The following is a 9,223-nucleotide window of genomic DNA, read 5'->3' on the forward strand; positions in this document are numbered from 1 at the left end:
GGGAGGGAGGGGGAGGGAGGGAGGGAGAGAGAGAGAGAGAGGACTCACGGTCAAACGACAGACGCCCGATGCTGTTAGAGAAAGATAATATGACGCCAGACGTGTAAGCAGCGACAGATAATACGACGTCGACTTCAGTTTGGTTGGGGTGGTTGTGCTTTTTTTTTTTTTTTATGTTTTCGAGTTGGGTTGGATTGACCAATCAATTTCTTTGGGAACTTGAACCCAACCCAATCCTTATAGTTTTGGGTAGTGTACACCCCTACTTCTAGATAATGAATTAAAAATTTAGAAAGTTCCTTAAAAATTGGAAAAATTATTATTATTTTTTTTTTCTTCTTCTTTTTGGGCTTCCTTTTTTCTTTAAGACTCTTGTCCTTGCTTTTATCCCTTAATTTTCGATAAATAATTGGGAACTTGATCGAGGTAAGTTCTTGAGTAACCATAAACGGTTTTTTTCTCAAATCTGAGTCATTTCGTACGAATTAAGACCCAAGATTTTGATATGTTCTTCTAGGAAGAGTTGTTCACAAATTTTGTGTAGAAATTTGGCGGTAATCTTGACTGAAAACTGTTGTCGTGAGAGCTTTTCCACGAATGGTAAGAAAGGATAATGTACCTATTTCCAACGTCCATAAGTCGGTCTATGTTAGTGTAAAAAATCAAGAAAAAATATCAAGACATATTTGGGATGAGGGTCTACAACTTTGCTGAGAAATCGACTTTATTTGAGTTTAAAATCAAAAGATACAAAAATGTAAAGTTCAAGAAAACTAATCAAAAAGTTTCGAGTTTCATCTGCTAGAAGGAGAGGAGATACATGACTTGGACACGAGAGGGACGCATGTCGAACACGGAGTGGAGTATTGCGGCTCCATCCGATCTGTGGCACACAGCCTCTACGCTCAATCTGACCTGCAACCCATGTCTGACCGGCAATCCATCGACCCGATTGACCTGGGTCCAACCGAGTCGGCCCAAACTGCTTAACCTGAATCAACCCAAAACTTGGTCCAATGACCCTCAAGTATAGATTTCTTTCGTGCGTGGCCCTCGCGTGTGCAGCAGCGAGTAGAACTTCCCTAGGTGCGTGGAAGCACATGGCTAGCGCGTGAGGGACAGTTTTCGATTCGTTTGACTTTCGCTTGTTCGTTTATTATCTCGATTCCAATTCTAACTATATTTTTATGTGATTTATGACCTAACTTAATAAAATCACTATTTTTGTACACTCTATTTGTGTGAAAACGTTAGACGAAAGGGCACGCGTGAATCATGTAAGTCACCACACGGAATTTAGGAAGAAATACTTGTAGAAATCTCTTGATTTGCATGCATGCTAGTATAATTACCCTAGGTGGATAGTTTTTCCATGGGATGAATTGTAAGAATTGTATGTTTGATGCCATTATGCTTTATTTCCGCTGTAGTTATGAGTATTATATGCTGAAAGGAGGATAGAGAATTTGTGATCGCGCTCTGGATGTTTGATGGGTGTTATCACCTTGTTGAGTATGTGTGACTATTTGCATGATTTATGTATGACAATTCTAGATAAATATTGTGCGCTCACCTAGTTGATTTTCATGAACTTGTTATATGTTAAGGCTAGGAAATTATGGTTCGGATAGCTCATTACTAAATTTAAACCGAACATTCGCTAGGAACCTAACAGACCACCATGGCTTACGAACAACTATGTATGTAAAATAGCTAATTAAACACACATAAAATCATTGACAACTAACTCTTCAATAAACTAAAATCATACTGGCAACATACTTAAACTATATAAAACTCTCTCGCCTCCCGTATAAAGTTTAGCTCTCCATACAAATTGAATTAAACAAGAACTCACATCTCAATCACATAAAATTGATAGAATAAGAGAAGAGAGTAAGGAAATAGAGAGTTATCCAGCTTTGTTGTTGTTCTCCAATAAAGTTCCCTCCTTTGAGCTCTCACGTCAACTCTTTACCCTAATTTATCCTTTTTGGTCTTTTTTTTTTTTCTTCTACTATTAACAGCTGCTGGATTAGGGTTTTTCTCCTTCTTCTCTGGTTTCATAGTAGTTCACAACATCAGATGCTCTGCTGTCTAATCCGATTTTCTTCCCAAAATGTGCTCTCCTCCTTTTTAAGTATCTTTTTCTTTTATAATGTTTGTTTCTTCTCATTTAGGGTTGAGAAAGGATAAATCGTCCACCTAGGATGTTTCTAATTTGGTAGTCAATGACCCATATGGATTGCTGACGTGGATTAAAATTCTCATGTCATCCCCAAAAAATTTGCTTAAGCATCAGAGTCACAATTTAATTCCATATTTGCAAGTAGTGTTGTTTCCAGATTTGCTACAACATCATTGTTCAACATAAATGTTCTAGAATTTTACCAAGATTTATACAAATTTATCTTTTTTTCATATTAAACCACAATTAACTATTTTATGTATACTAATTAGATTAAATGGAGCAATTAATGAGAAAATGGTAAGTATGAGTGCAAAGTTAACTTAAAAAAAAAAAAAAAAAAAAAAAAAAAAAAAAAAAAAAAAAAAAAAACTTGATATAAAAAAACTTATATAACTCCCTCTAGAAGATTTATCAAATTATCTCGAAGGTAATGAAGAACAAATTTTGATAGTAGATCTTATATCAACGAAGTGGTGTCACTTATTCTCAATAAAAATAAAAAATAAAATCAAATTTACGTTAATTTACATTTTTTCCTTCCAATCGAGTAACTATTTCCAATTATAGCTTCAAGATTATTTTTCTTGAATTTTGTAAATACTTAATTACAAAATTTTTTGGATATATTTTTGTTATTTTATTATCTTATTAGTAGTGGCATCATGTAAATTAAAAGATAGGAAAAGTTTTTTCGTTACCTTTCATTCATAATCATATGTTCTTCAAGCAATTCGATTGACGTTGGAAAAAATAGACGGTAGGTCAAATGTTCCTTCACTAAATTGAGACAATCTCAACCAAATATTATACTAGAATAACTCTTATTCGTATAATATTTAGTTACCATTAGTTCGGTCAAAAATATCTGTAATAATACATAAAAAAAGGTCATCGAAAACCCCGAGGATTCCGTCGAGTCCCCAGAATACTCGGGCGACACTCAGGAGATGCGCTACACGTTCCCCATGACACGGCAGACGACATTACTCACCCAACTACTACTCACAGAAGATACCTGCAAAGAAGAAGAGTGTGAAACCGAAGGGGAAACACTGTTAATTTATGACGCCGATGAAGGAAAGAAAACCCCAATAAGGACACAGTGACGAAAAATGCTATAAAAAGTTTTTTCGTACGTCGTGATAGTCCACGCAATTAAAAGTCTAAGACTTTTTATTACGTTTTTTTTTAATTATAATTGATGTTATAAAAAAGTATGAAGCTATAACTTATATTTGTTAGTGCGAAAATATTTTATAGCATTTTTTATCAAGCTATAATAGGTTCAATATCGTTTAACTTTCTTAATGCCTATCATACCGTACATTGTTTAAAAACTATTATTTTTATTTTTGAAAACAAGGCTCGATATTTTAGCATGGATTAGTTAATAACAAAACAAAGAATCCACAAAGTAAAACTAATATTTACAAACTTAATAGTCATCGAATCGATTTTTAAGAACCTATTAACAACATTTTAAAATTTAGATACCAAATATATATAAATCTAAAAGTTAAGAGAGTAAACTTATATTAACCTAACTATTATTATCCAAATTTTGATACCAAGTTTTATAATATACAATTGTTCTCAATAATCAAAAAAATCGTTCATACCCTTAAAATATTGGTTACGTAACTCCTACATTATCAGAAAGCTAAAAAAAAAATTCCTTACAAGCGGAACACTACAAGAAATATGGTATACTATAGCTTACGAAAAACGTTATCGTAGACTTTTTTATAGCGTTTTTTGTACGTCGTGACAGCCCATGTTATTAAAAGTCTGAAACTTTTTATAGCTTTTTTGTATAGCTATAATATACGCTATAATAGAGTATGCAAATATAACTTATATATTATGCTATAATATCTAAATATAGCTAAAATATTATGCAATCATTTACTTGTAATAGCATTTTTTCAAAGCTATAATATAGTATGTTATAATTACTCTACTACGCTTTTAATAGTACATTTTGTATAAATTTTCTCAACGATATTTTTCAAATATAATTACTACTGGCTAATCAACGCACATCTACCCCACAGAACTTGTTCTATTTTGTCTGATTTGCAGTTAGGGAAGGAAATAGGGTTTCTCGTAGACAAGCCACTGAATGCATGTCTCCTTCCAATGGACCCACCATCTTGAGATCTAATGCAAACGAAGGGGACTCCATCATGAGACTGATGCAAACCAACAACATAAGAGTATGAGAGAAAGAAGGGGATGAAGCAGAGAGGAAGAAGAGGATGAGAGACATATGGGAATGGTATATAGAGAGAAAGAAGGGGACAAAGGATGAATGCAGCTAAGAGAACCAAAGAGAAAGAAAGGAATGGTTTTATATCTTTGAAATACCTTTTTTTACTTTCAAAATTATAGCATTTATTTTAAAATGCTATATCAAAAAGCCCTATTTATTGTAGTGGGATCATTGCAACAACAAAAAGGTTATACTAAAATAACTCATATTCCTGTAATATTTAGTTACTATTAATTCGGTCAAAAAGCTTTGTAATGATACACAAAAAAGGTCACCAAAATTCTCAGGCAACCCTCAGGAGATGCGCTCCACATTCCTCACGACACGCCAAACGACATTACTCACCCAACTACTCCTCACAGAAGATACCTGCAAAGAAAAAGAGTGTGAAACCGAAGAGGAAACCCTCTATTAACTTATGACGCCAGCGAAGGAAAGAAAACTCCAAGAGGGACGCCGTGATGAGCAGAACACGGTGGGTAACGACCAACCAGAGAGACCTCAATACCCACAAAAAGTATGTCTATGTTGTCGGTGTTGAACCGCAGACGTGGGTATGCTTATACCTCCCCAGATTTGAGTGTACAGGCACATACGAAGGGGATTACGTCGTGGGTGAGGAGGAACTGACGAGACGGAGTCACCGTGATTGGGAGTGAGAGAAAATTGCGTAATAGACGAGCGAGGAAGATGAGATCCGTGGATATTCGGGTCGACCTCAACCCATGATCTGAAGCTAATAGTATGACCCACCTGCAAGTCAAGTTACGGCCCAAATTGCATAACAAATCCATTAGTTGCAAACCAAACCTAGAAACCCACCTCAAGTTTCACCCAACAATGGCCCAAACAGTTCGCTCAGCCTAAAGACTTTCTTGTCAAAGTGTTATTGAACAAAAACGACTTAACTTCCCATATTTTCTAACTACTATTTGTTAGTATAAATGAGATGGATTTAAAAACTTTAGTTCTTAGACTCTTGAATGTAATGGTACATAATCTCAAATTATTTAGTTTTTTTATGAAAATTGTAGAAAGATGAAGACAATAGAAGATTCTAATAAAACTATCATCGGAAAAGAAGATCATGTAGTTAGTGGAATTCCTCATAAAACAACTCTATCGGTCCTACAAAGATGAAGACAATAGTTGTCGATAGATAATCTAGAGTTGAACTTATTTTTAATGAATATCAACGACTCATAGAGAATGAATCTATAAGATTGGCTTCTTTTCTTGGTCCACTCGTAAGAGAGGTTGTACCGATGACATTAGAGAATTAAAAAAAAAATTACCTACGAAGCTAAAATTAGTGTTATACAAGTCTATCCATGTATGAAGTTATTTTAATTCATATATCTAGTTTTAGTCACTTGTGTAATATTACTTCTAACTATTTAGTACTTAGTCGAGGTACAATGTGAACGACGATTGACAAAATAAGTTTATTTTTCAACAAATGAGTATATTATGGAGGGCCGAAAAATATAAAACAATTCACAATGCCCTAATAAAGGGTGCAGTACTGTAATCTATGTCATATAATTTGCGATCTGTAGATGACTAGAAAAACTAATGCAAACTTCATGGTAATGAATATCTATATAGCGAAAAAGTTGCATACCATATTTTCGAAATTCTTATATACTTTGATACAACTATTACGTATGTTGTTTTTCTTGATAGGATATTTAGACTTTAATTATGGTTTAGCATAAGTATAATATTTGACCCTTTATTATAAGCAAATATTTTGTATTTCTGTTAGTCTTTCCATTTGTCGCTCTTTTATATCTTTTATTTATTTGATTCGGTAAACGATTTAAATAGAGAACTTTCACACCACCATTTACGTGGAATGGTTTTAGCAAATATTCAGTTTCAATGAGTAGTTGGAAAGTGAAAAGTTTAAAACTATAAATAAGAGACAACTCCCTCATACATGTAGTAGGAAAGGGTATGCTCGTTTGACTGAAGAGATGGTAAATATAAATATTACCGTAGTTTAATCTTAAATATAAATATCACCGTAGTTTAATTCTACTTTCATATTGTATTTGTGAATTTAGTATACACTACAAGAAATAATAGATACAATAGCATACGAAAAACGGTATCATAAACTTTTTATAGCGTTTTTCGTGCGTCAATATAGCCCATATTATTAAAAGTTCAAGACTTTTTATAACGTTTTTTTTATAGCTATAATATATACTATAATAAGTATCTTGTATCACTTTCCATTTCCTATAAATAATCGAGCATCTTTAATTTTATATTGCATTTGCTTTGTTTAATAAAGAGAATAAAGAGAGGGTAGAATGTGTACCTCTATATGTGTAGGTCACGAACTCCTTGCTATAGTATCTTATACTTGCAACCTCTATATGTCTTTCACTGGTATTATATTGCAAATCCATTCCCCTGCCCCACAAAATAGAAAAAGAATCCTCCACGTATTTGTGTTCTTAACAAACTAATAAAATATCATGTGGAAGAAAAAATAACATAAACAAAAATCAAAAGGATCCATGTTAGCACCTACCTCATGTAGGAGTCTTTACATTCATCGTGCTATTGCTACCTTCTAGTACTACTGAGGAATTTTGTTATATCTGTCTACAAAAAGGTTCCAATGGACTAACCTTGCAGCATAGGGTTGTAAACAAACTCTCAAAACCATCACCTATGATGTGAAGCCTATCGCCTATGATGGGAAGACAAACTAGTAGAACAAAAAGAATCTTGAGCGGTGTATTCTAAAAAAGATATGACTAAGTACCTTATAATAAATTCAACAAGCAACCTTCATTTGTGGATGGAGTTGAAAGATGAGAATATAAAAGAGTAATAATAATACAGACAACCGAATAAGAAAACATATGGTTTTGGTAGTCTTTGGCTGAATGTTGGAAGGACAATCCTTGTAAAAAAATAGAAATAATACCACAATAAGACAACTAATGAAAACCCGCTCAACCATGCAATTTAGTCTCAATATTACAACACTTCAATGAGAGATAGTGCACTTACACATACAGTTGCACTACGGTTATAGGTTGCATCAATAAGCAAGATTCTTACTTCAACAAATAATATGACACAATACAATCCTTCAAGCTCTTGTCCACTTACATCAAGGTGATGATGCATTGAACATTTCAAATAATGTTATCATAATATAGGAAGATTTGACTCCAAATGAAATTCGGAAACATCTTCATTAGCATATGCAACACATGCATATATTTAATTCAAAGTGATGTTATTGTGCTAGTTTTATATAAAAAGCACGGTGGATTTTTTAATAATCTCAGAATGAGAATAGAGCCTTGTTGATTTTGAAGTGAGCCGAATGACTATATGCACGAGAGAAAACTCTGGGCCAATATGAAGCACGTAGATACAAGTTATAACTTAGAATGAAAAATAATTATAATTAACTTTGCTTACGATATGTGAACCGATTAGAAATAATGTGTTGATAAGAAAAGCTGGTTAGTGAGGAACAAAAAAATTGCATAAAATTGCATAATTATAATAACTTTGCCTACGATATAAGAACCGATTAGAAACAAGTATATACTTTGCCAACTCCCTTAAAATTGCATAAAGTTGCACCGAGACATGAAAAAATTACTTGTTTAGGAAATTAAAGATTACAGTTTCCGACCATTAGCATTAACTACAAACATAGAAGTAATTCTCACTTCTGCGAAAGGAAATGTCCAAACCTCATGCAACCAATATAAACTAGAGACTTTGTTCGAAGTGCAACTAAAAGTTGATTGGAAAGTAGCTGCAATAAATCATAAAACAAAAAGAGTTATGAATGCATAATCAAAACTCTTAAAATAACAATATTTTATTCCATAAGAACCTCAACAAAAAATGATAACAACAGCTCATCTTCTTTCTGGATCAACCACTTGAAACAAATATTTGATCGATTTCTATAGAGAAAAAATAATCTCTAATGTTTACTAAATTTACATGGACATCACCATTGACTTTAATATAAAACTCACCATCACATAGAACAAAAACAGTGACAAAATAAGTATTTGTCTTGGCTGACAGTTACAAATAGCCTTCGACTAATTCTGCTTTCATTATTGAAAAAAATGTGAAACATAAATTGTATTGGTGCACCAATTCTTGCATTTAATTGGACACAAGGAAATAAAGCATTACCAGTCTTAAGAAATCTCTATGAAATCTGTATTGGTAAGCTCCAAAAGAAGTCTAAAGTCATAGTGCCTAAAATCATCCCTCATGGACCAGAGTTAAAAGAAATCACAAAAAAAAAAACTTAAAAAATATAATTACTAAAATATTCCGATTCTACTTCTCCTCTATTCAAAAGGATGAACAACGAGGGAATGCACAAGTTGTTGTTGAGCACATATGTCTTCTATTTTATTCTATTCATATAATATTGCAAGGTTTAAATGTTCAATATTCAACAAGAGATATATTATATTCGTGAAATATTATACATGTGTTAAAGTTGTTTGATATGTTTTTGCGTTCAACATGTGTTACATTTGTTCGAAATGACTTGTCTTTATTGCCATTTCATTAGATTAATGAAAAAATTTGGAAGTATTATGTTTGATGATATCACTCTCGAATGGGTGAAAACTTTAGAAGACATCATTTGAGATATTTTTGTTTATAACATATGTTAAATTTGTTTGAAAATTATTTATCTTTGTTGATAGTGTATTGAATACGTAAAAAATTTGCAAGTATTGTAT

General features: G+C 32.7%; 1 long non-coding RNA gene across 1 annotated transcript in view; it reads right to left on the reverse strand.

Moving 5' to 3' along the window:
- The window catches only part of LOC111471868, a 12,587-nt gene extending 8,208 nt beyond the window's left edge, over nucleotides 1–4,379 (reverse strand). Inside the window, exon 1 of the long non-coding RNA XR_002715274.1 lies at nucleotides 4,239–4,379. This is a non-coding gene — a long non-coding RNA (uncharacterized LOC111471868). The remainder of the gene's footprint in view (nucleotides 1–4,238) is intronic.
- Nucleotides 4,380–9,223: the final 4,844 nt, after the last annotated feature.

The sequence above is a fragment of the Cucurbita maxima genome, unplaced genomic scaffold (assembly GCF_002738345.1).
Source record: "Cucurbita maxima cultivar Rimu unplaced genomic scaffold, Cmax_1.0 Cma_Scf00059, whole genome shotgun sequence".
Taxonomy (NCBI): domain Eukaryota; kingdom Viridiplantae; phylum Streptophyta; class Magnoliopsida; order Cucurbitales; family Cucurbitaceae; genus Cucurbita; species Cucurbita maxima.